General features: G+C 40.4%; 1 pseudogene; it reads left to right on the top strand.

Moving 5' to 3' along the window:
- Positions 1-200: 200 nt before the first annotated feature.
- Positions 201-1,413, top strand: LOC126001792 (reticulocalbin-1-like; annotated as a pseudogene).
- Positions 1,414-10,546: the final 9,133 nt, after the last annotated feature.

Raw genomic sequence — 10,546 nt, 5'->3', positions numbered from 1 at the left:
TATATGGGGATTAATGTAATGCTTATAATATATACATCATAGCATAATTTCTATTGAAAGGTAAAGTTTTGCTGCCCACATGGTCTTATTTTAAAAAAAAGTCATATTGAGTCTCATCATGAGCTGAATTTGAAAGATAATGTCAGTTAGCTGATCAGCAATCCTCAAATGTTAAAAGTATTAAGACTGGGGCATCCGACATGGTTCGGCCCCTCCTCCATCCCCGAGACACCCCTCCCCGAGGCCAGGCGGCCTATCAGCGAGGAAATCCCGCACCCCCAGCTCTGACTCCGTGCCTGCTGCTGGCGGAGTCCCCTCCCCGCGGGTCCCCTTCCCTGCGCCTGCGACCATGGCGCAAGGCAGCCGGTTGTCTGGCGCTGCTGGCCTTAGGGCTTCTGCTGGTGCTGGCCCCGGGCGTGTCGTGGGCCAAACCCACCGTCTGCAAAGAGCGCGTGGTGCAACCGGACTTGGAGCTGGGCAAGCGGCCCCCAGAGGACAACCAGAGCTTCCAATACCACCATGAGGCCTTACTGGGCAAGGAGGACTCCAAGACCTTCAACCAGCTCATTTAGGAGGAGAGCCAGGAGAGGCTGGGGAAGATTGTTGACCGAATTGACAATGATAGGGATGGCTTTGTCGCCACTGAGGAACTAAAATCATGGATCAAAAGGGCGCAGAAAAGATACACCTATGATAACGTTGCTAAAGTCTGGAAGGATTATGATCGTGACAAAGATGATAAAAATTTTCTGGGAAGAATACAAACAAGCTACATAAGGGAAACCTAGGAAACCCTGAAGAGTTTCAAGACTGTTCTGATCATCATACTTTTAAAAGATGCTACCACGTGATGAAAGAGGTTTAAGGCTGTGGACCTTGATGGGGACCAGACTGTAACTCGGGAGGAATTCATTGCCTTTTTGCACCCTCCCTGAAGAGTTTGAGCATATGAAGAAAATTGTGGTGTTGGAAACCCTGGAGGATATTGACAAGAACGGAGACGGGTTTGTGGATCAGGGATGTTTGTGGTCGATATGTTTTCCCCATAAGGAGAATGGCCCAGAGCCAGACTGGGTATTGTCAGAACGGGAACAATTTAATGAATTCCGAGATCTGAACAAGGATGGGAAGTTGGACAAGGAGGAGATTCGCCACTAGATCCTTCCTCAGGACTATGACTATGCGCAGGCCGAGGCCTGGCACCTGGTGTATGAATCTGACAAGGAAAAAGATGAAAAACTAACCAAAGAAGAAATACTGGATAATTGGAACATGTTTGTGGGAAGCCAAGCTACTAATTATGGAGAAGATCTCACCAAAAATCATGATGAACTTTGAGATACACCTCCACAATACAGTTAACCATCTTGGAAGTCTCTTTTTTGTCAAATGGTTGCAATATTTGTCCTTTATAGCATTTATCTCCCACAAAGCAAATTTATGACCTCAGATTGAGGTTAAATGGTTTTTTACTCAATATTTACTGGAAAAAATAGTCATCACTATTCTTCAGTGAATTCTCTTGGATCTTACGAAAATCATGGCAAAATGGGGATGCATTGCTAAAGACATGACCATTTAGCTCTTTCTACTAAGTTTAAAGGAGAACATTTTGGAAAGCCCTGTTACTTTTGGTGGGCATATATTGGAATGAATGCTATGTATTTTAATTGCGATTTTATTTTTATCCTCTGCCACTGTTGATGAAAGAACTTTCTAGTTAGGTGACAGTAGTATCAAAAACAGGTGTATTTCAGAACAAGTTTAATGTTTCAAATTCCTCCCTTTTTGACTTTGTGCTCTGAACTGAATATGATATCTACAACTGCTGTGCATTTGCACATTTTGTGCTAAAAACAAAATATCCACTTTACGTAAGCAATCAAGAAAGATAATGTGAAAATGAAAGGAAAAATGGATATCAAGCATGATGAATTATTTGAAGATGGTAGCACTTGATTTTACTTGAGAAATTTTTCTTAATTGGTGCATTTAGTCCATTGACATTGAGGGAGATGATAGTCATGGGGTTTGGTGTCATAATTGTGTATAAGTTTGGTGTTTCTGTTGGTCTGTCTTGTCTTAGAGTAAATCTTTCAGCTTTTCTTTTAGGGCTGGTCTTGCATCTGTAAAGTTTCAGAGCTCTTGCTTAAAACGGTAATCAAAGGGTCTGCCTAAAAAACAAAAGCCCAGGCCCAGACGGTTTCACTAATGAATTCTTTAAACCTTTCAAGAGGAACTACTACCAATCCCCAGCCAGGCTCTTTCATGAAATTGAAAAAACGGGAACACTTCCAAATAGCTTTTATGAAGCCAACATCACCTTGATACCAAAGCAGACAGAGATACTGCCAAAAAAAGAAAATTATTAGACCAATATCTTTGATGAACACAGATGCAAAGACCCTCAACAAAAATCCTGGCTAACAGGATCCAATGCCTCATCAAGATCATTCACTACGATCAAGTAGGTATCATCCCAGGAATGCAAGGGTGGTTTAACATCCAGAAATCTATCAATATAATACACAACATCAACAACAAGAAAAATAAAAATCACGTAATTGTAATCAATAGATGCAGAGAAAGGCATTTGATAAGGTCCAACACCCATTCTTGATGAAAACTCTCAGCAAGATGGGAATGTAAGGAACCTATCTCAATATGGATAAGGCCATCTACCACAAGCCAATGGCAAATATTATTCTCAATGGAGAAAAACTAAAAACCTTTCCTCTAAATTCCGGTACAAGACAAGGCTGTCCTCTCTCACCACTCCTGTTCAACATAGTACTGGAAGTACTTTCTATAGCAATTAGGCAAGAAAAAGATATCAAGTACATCCAGATAGGAAAGGAAGAAGTCAAACTCTCACTGTTTGCAGATGACATAATACTATACTTAGAAAAGTCCTAAAAACTCTACCAAATGCTTCTAGAAACAATAGATGCATATAACAATGTGGCAGGGCTACAAAATTAACACAAAAAAATCAATGGCCTTTTTATATATCAATAATGATAGGGAAGAAATGAACATTACGAAAACAACTCCATTCACATTAGTGCCACACAAACTCAAATATCTTGGAGTCAACTTGACTAAAGATGTGAAGGACCTATACAAAGAAAACTATAAAACACTGCTACAAGAAATGAGAGGACATGTGAAAATGGAAATGCATACTTGCTCATAGATTGGCAAGATTAACATCACTAAAATGGCAATACTCCCCAGAGCATTGTACAGATTTAGTGCGGTCCCTCTAAAGATACCCATGATGTTCTTCAAAGAAGTGGATCAAACATTTCTGAAATTTATTTGGAACAATAAACACCCTCGAATAGCTAAAGCAATTGGTGGGAAAAGGAATATGGGAGGCATTACTTTCCCCAATTTTAAACTATATTACAAAGCAATAGTTATCAAAACAGCCTGGTATTGGAATAAAGACAGCCCCGCAGATCAGTGGAATAGGCTTGAATATTCAGAGAATGCTCCCCAGACATATAATCACTTAATTTTTGATAAAGGAGCAAGAAATCCTAAATGGAGCAAGGAAAGCGTCCTTCAACAAGTGGTAGTTGGCACAACTGGCTAGCCACTTGCAAAAATTGAACTTAGATCCCCAACTAACACCATTGTATGAAGGTAAAAATCCATAATGGACTAAAGATCTTGATATAAGACCTGAATCCATAGGTATATAGAACAACACGTAGGTAAAACACTCCATGACATTGAGTCTAAAGGCATCTTTAAAGGAGGAAACTGCACTCTCCAAACAAGTGGATAGCAGAGATAAATAGATGGGACTATATTAAACTGAGAAGCTTCTGCACTTCAAAGGAAATAGTGCCCAGCATTCAAAAACCACCCACTTGAAACTATTCACCCAATACCCATCAGATAAGGGGCTAATATCCAAAATATACAAGGCACTGACAGAACTTTACCAAGAAAAAACATCTAACCCCTATCAAAAAATGGGCGAGCAGAAATGAACACTTTGTCAAAGAAGAAATACAAATGGAAAAAAGGTACATGAAAAAAATGCTCCACATCATTAATCATTTGGGAGATGCAAACAAAAAACAACTATAAGGTACCATCTCACTCCACAGAGACTGGGGCACATCACTAATAATGACAATAAGCAGTGCTGGGGGGGGTGTGGAGAGATAGGAACTCTTATTCACTGCTGGTGGGGGAATGCCATCTAGTCCAACCTTTATGGAAAGTGATATGGAGATTCCTGCACAAAACTGGAATGAGCTCCCATACAATCCAGCTATACCACTTCCTAGGGATATGCCCTAGGAACATAAAAATACAATACGGAAATGCCTTTCTCACACCTATATATTGTTGCAGCACTATTTACAATAGCCAGACTCTCGAAACAGCCAAGATGCCCTTCAACATATAAATGACTAAAGAAACTGTGGGTACATATACACAATGGAATATTAATGCAACCGTCAGGAGAGATGAAGTCAAGAAATTTTCCTATACATGGATGTACATGGAATCATATAATGCTAAGTAAAATAAGTCAGAGAGAGAGAGAAGAGAACACAGAATAGTCTACTCATCTATGGGTTTAAAGAAAAATAAGAGACATTTTTGAAGTAATCCCCATGGACAAAAAAGAAGAGGGCTGAAGATCCAGCTGACTACATGAAGCTCACCACAAGGAGTGATGAGTGTTGTTAAAGAAATAACTACAATGAGAACTATCATAACAATGTGAAAGAATGAAGGGAAGTAGAAGCCTGGTCCTAGAATATAGGTGTGGGTGTGGTGGGGAGGAGGGAGATTTGGGACATTGGTGGTGGGAATGCTGCACTGGTGAAGGGGGGTGTTCTTTACATGACTGAAATCATACAACTAAAAATTACAATTTTAATACGGTGTGTTTAAAGATAATTTTTTTAAAAAAGAGAGAAACTTTTTATAGACATATAAAAGTGGTATATGTGAGCTTTGAAAAAGTGAACAAAAATGCAAACCTTTTTTGTTGTGATCATTGATAAAATGAGGGAGCAGATCCTAGGGAAACTGACCTAATAGAGCTGGAGCCCTTCACACCCAGTTCTAAGAACTCCATGACCCTCAGACCTGCTTCGAGGACCTTAGGTCAGAGGACCCTTAGGAATTAGGACCAAATGATATTCCAAGTCACTAGTTGAACCGTTTGAAACAAGTTTAAGTGTGTTGAAAATTTACCTTCCAGGAAAGTGAATAAAATAAAGGATCCCCTTGTGAAAATCCTCTAAAAAAAAAGCATAAAGCTGAGTCTGAGGGTCAGAGCAAGTCAACACAATGTGTGTTCTATGTGGTCTCCTGAAATTGATAGGACTTTTTATGGGATCCAGAAAAATATAAAATTTATATTTATATTGAAAATATGAAACTTGCCAAAGGAGTTTTATGATGTTAGGCGGCAGAGAGGATGCAGGTTTGTCTAAATTTAAATCTGCTCTCTATATAAATGGAACATACAATTTTACCAGACATTTCCACCAGAAACACACTTTCGTTTACGGTTTCATCAGTGCCAGATATTAAAAGCATAGAGTTTTTAGCAATGTATTTTTAATGTTTAAGTTATTGATAATAATATTGTCAGTAATTCACTACTGCTACTACTTCTACTATTAAAACTATTTTGTCTTTACAAGTCTGGAAATTTTGCATAAAATTTAGTCTTTTAATAATTAACTTCATTTTAATATATTTTAAATTAAAAAAAGCATTCTTTAATGACTTAGGCCTTTATTGCACATTATTACCATTCAATATCTGTAGATTTTACATTTAGACTTCCTTAGGTAGTAGAATGCTTGTTTTTGAAGAAAAATAAAATAGTTTTATATTTCTAGTCAATCAGTCTTACAATTAGATGTTAGGCAAGTTTGAAAAAAATCACAATTTTAAAAAATTATTATTATAGTTTTTGCTTATCAGGTCTAGAGAGATAATATAGTGGTTAAAAATTTTGTCTTTCATGGGGCTGACCCTGATTCAATCTTTGGCACTGGAGTGGCCTTGAGCAGTGAGCTAAAAATAAACCCTAAGTAATCACTGGTCAGGCCCAGCTTCCTGTTCTATACTTTGTTAAATAAGCTGATATACTGAATAACTAGATTTTATTTCTTATGAGAGTAAATATAGTAATAAAATATGGGTATTTATTTTTACCAGATTATACTCTTATTCCTGGAAAGATAAATAGCAACATTTTATATTTATTTTATCCATTTTAGGTCTTTCTTTCTGGTTATATACACAGCCATTTCTTTTATTTTTACTTTTATTTTGGGGGCATAATCAACAATGCTCTGGTATTATTCCTGACTCCACACTCAAGGATTATGTCTGTCAGTATTCAGGGCACTAGATGAAGTAATAGTAATAATGACCTAAGGCCAGTTATATGTGAAGCAAGAGCCCAACTCACTGTATCTCTGAGCTTTATAATCAGTTATTTCTGATAAAATATTAAATACTACTTTGTTTTTTACTAAAGGAGGTAAGTCAATATACTTAAATATTTAAAATTTAACCACAAATTATCTATTTTATTAAAGTCAACATCAAAGTTCTTTTCCTTTATTTTTAAAACTTTGCTTGAAGTCTAACAAACACAGAGAAAAAAAAAAAAACAATAGCCTAACAGGATAACTCGAATTGTCACCACGCGAGCATGCTTGTAGCCAAGAGCAGGTCATTAACCTGAACAAATTCTCACTTAGAGGAGCCTTATGGCTCCACTCAATTCACTTTTCGCTTTCAGAGAAAACAACTTCCATTAATTCTCGAAATAGAGTTTTACCTGTTTATGACTTGAAATAAATTGAATCATAAAATGGGAATTCTTGTGTGTGTCTGGAATCTTTCACCAAAGATTTGGAGATTATTTAAATTGTTTCTTGCTGTTGCTGTTTGTTTATTATTATTTTTACTTATTGTAAGATATGTATTTACTCTAGAAAACCAAGGCCTTGCCTTTTGAGTTGGCTCTGAAGGGTTTGGGTTCTAAGGAGGAATCAGTTGGCCATTTCTTGGTTGGGTGTGTGGACAGACACTGGGTGATTCTCATATCCCAGACAGAGAAGACTGATTCCCACTTCTGCAGCTTTGATGCCTCTGGACAGTGGGGTGGTATCATTCCAGAGCACACAAGAGCATTACTCAGTAGAGCTTTTGGCTGATCTTTTACTTAACTACAAATATTCTTGCTCTTTCTTCATGGGGTTGCCTGTTCTTCTCTTATATGACAGTATTATAACTCTATATATGAGCCTTTGGGGTACATATTTAAACAACTTAGTAAAGTCACTATAAAGGACTGTCACGAAGTCTTCTGCTACAGCTGGCCCCTAGGAAGAATGGAGGGTAGGTGGAAGGAGAAACTGTTTCTCTGTGTCAACCTGTGTCTTTGGTAGAATCTGCCTATTGGATCCAATTCCTATTCTGATTTCTGAATTCATTCTGTTCATTTTTTAGCTTAGTGGTTCTAGCATCTGTTGTTTTCATTCTAAGAGAATGATGAATACTTATTAACTACTAGGTATTTCATCACTAGTGTTATAAATTATTGAGTTTCTATTCCTTTTGTTTCAAATAAACAAAGGGGTTTCTCTTTAACTAGGTGGATCTTGCTTGAATAAATCTTCAAACTAACAGAAACAGGAAAGTTTTCATTAACACAGCTGTCTTGTATGAGAATTGAAAGATATTCCTCAAGGAGAAAGAAATAAAAATTGTATTGCAAAAAGAATCAGGTTCAGAGAGTAAACGGGATAAAAAGGGATCGATCCCCAGGATCAAAATAAATGAGAGTTGGAGATTATGGGAAGCAAAGAAATAATATGTTACCACAAAATTGAAAGCTGCTAAGAAATAATGGTAATAGGGGCTCTTTGTGCCTGGTGGCTGGGTCGGACCCTTTCCCCCAGGGGACCCCAGCGGGCCGGCTGGAGGAGTGAGTGAGGGAATTTCTGTCTCTTAGCGCCGGTGTTTGGGTCGGACCCTTTCCCCAGGGACCCCCGGTGGGGCCTGGCTGGATGGAGTGAGTGAGGGAATTTCTGTCTCTTTGCGGCCGTGTCTGGGTCGGACCCTTTCATCCCAGGGACCCCAGCGGTGCCGGACTATGAGGGTGAGTGAGGGAAGTTCTGTACTCTTAACGCTCGGTGTCTGGGTCGGAACCCCTTTCCCGCAGGACCCCGGCGGCCGCTGGAGGAGTGAGTGAGGGAATTTCTGTCTCTTTGCGCCGGTGTCTGGGTCGGAACCCTTTCCCCAGGGACCCGGCCGGCGTGGCCGGCTGGAGGAGTGAGTGAGGGAATTTCTGTCTCTTTGCGCCGGTGTCTGGGTCGACTCTTCCCCAGTGGACCCCGGCGAGCCGAGGCTGGAGGAGTGAGTGAGCGGAATTTCTTGTCTCTTTGCGCCGGTTGCTTGGGTCGGACCCTTTGGCGGGCCGGCCTGGAGGAGTGATTGAGGGAATTTCTGTCTCTTTTGCGCCGGTGCTGGGGTCGGACCCTTTGCGGGGGCGGCCGGCTGGAGGAGTGAGTGAGGGTAATTTCTGTCTCTTGTGCGCGCGGGCATTTGGGACGGAGACCCTTCCCCAAGGAACCCCTGCGTGCCAGCCGGAGAGGGTTGAGTGACCTCCTTCCCCCAGGTGGGTGACTAGAAAGTCAAGTTGAGCGACCCGAACAGACGGGAGAGATAGGGCCAGCCATCTGGACTCGCAGGGGAACTAGAGCAGTCCACCTCCCATGGGACCCTGGAGTGACCAGGGACTCCCCAAGGGTGAGGACAGAGGCCTGAAGGGTTGGACTGAGGGAACCCTTCAAGGGAGGCGTGGAGGGGGCGGAGCTCCATTGACTCCCAGAGAAAGGGAGGGGGACCTGAGAGCTAGGCTCAACAGCGCCAGTAACCATTGTTGCCAGGAGTGGAACTGCAGCCCGCTGACAGAAATAAGGAGCAGAATGGGACAAGACCACAAGCAGGAAGGCTGCACTCAGGTAGCAAAGGGGAGGAGAAAGGGCTAGGCCCAACAAACTCACCCAACAGCCCCTCTAGAAACACCTTCAGGAAGGGGGACCAAAGCAGGGCCCAAATTAGAAGCCAAAGCAGCTCCAAAATACACCATTAAATACAAAGACAATGCGTAAAGCAGGAAATCGCTAATAACTGGAGACACCATGACAAACCCTATCAAATTTCCAAGTCCACCAAAGCGCAAAGATCCACGGGAAGAAGACCTAAAAGCAGTCATGAGGAAGGAAATGCAAGAATTACTAAAAGAATTAAAGAAAACCTAACACCCGAATATAAAAAAATCCATGGACGAACGAATCAGCCAAATTAAAGAAGAAATGTCAAAGAACATGAGAGAGTCCATACAAAAAGAAGTGAAGGAATTAAAAGACAAGGTGAACAAGCCTTATGAGCAGAAACACAGAGTTGGAGAAGCACATAGAAGAACTCGAAGGAAAACTGCAATCAAAAAATGATCAAGAAACCAACAAAGAAATAAAAGGCAAAGCACTGGAAGGAAAAATCCAATATCTAATCAACAAGGACAAAAGAAACAATCAAGAATTGTGGGGTATACCAGAAGGGGAGGAAATAGGGAAGGGGGGTAGAACAGGTAGTCGGGGAGATAATAACAGAGAACTTTCCCACCCTCTGGAAAGACAATTCAGGACAAATCCAAGAAGTCAAGAGAGTCCCCTAATAAAGTAGACCCAATAAACCCACACCAAGACACATAATAATCCCAAATAGGCAAAAAACAAAGAGAAAGAGGAACTCCTGAAAGCAATAAGGGAGAAAAAAAACCTCAAGTACAAAGGAAAGGACATAAGAATCAAACCAGATCTCCCCCATTTGAAATAATTCAAGCAAGAAGACAGTGGAATGACATATTTAAACGACTGAATGAAAGAAATTTCCAACCCAGGGTCCAATACCCAGCAAAACTATCATTCATATGGGAGGGCAGACTAAAAACATTCTCAAACATGAATGAACTTGAACTATTTGTGCAAAACTAAGCCGATCCTAAGCAACTTACTCAGAGAAGAATTACACAATCCAAACCCCCCGATTGTAACAACAACCACTCCACCACAATACAACTGTACAACAGTCCTCTCTATCAATAATTTCCCTAAATTAAAACGACTAAACTCTCCAATTAAAAGACACATAGTAGAGAACTGGGTTAGGAAAAAAAACCGGCACTTCTGCTGTCTGCAAGAAACACACCTACAGCTACAGGATAAGGCACAGGCTTAGAATAAAAGGATGGAAAGTAATATTCAGGGCCAATGGAAAATAAAAAAGAGCAGGGACAAGCCATTCTTATATCAGACCAAATTGTATTCAACCTCAAGAAAGTGATCAGAGACAAAGAGGGTCACTACTTACTGGTCAGGGGAACATTAGATCAAGAACACTAACCCTGGTCTACATCTAGCACCTAATGTAGAGTCCCCAAAATATGTGAGCAACTACTGGCAAACCTGGAGAAACA

This window comes from Suncus etruscus, chromosome 2 (genome assembly GCF_024139225.1).
Source record: "Suncus etruscus isolate mSunEtr1 chromosome 2, mSunEtr1.pri.cur, whole genome shotgun sequence".
Lineage (NCBI taxonomy): Eukaryota > Metazoa > Chordata > Mammalia > Eulipotyphla > Soricidae > Suncus > Suncus etruscus.
This window is presented reverse-complemented; position numbering and strand designations above follow the sequence as displayed.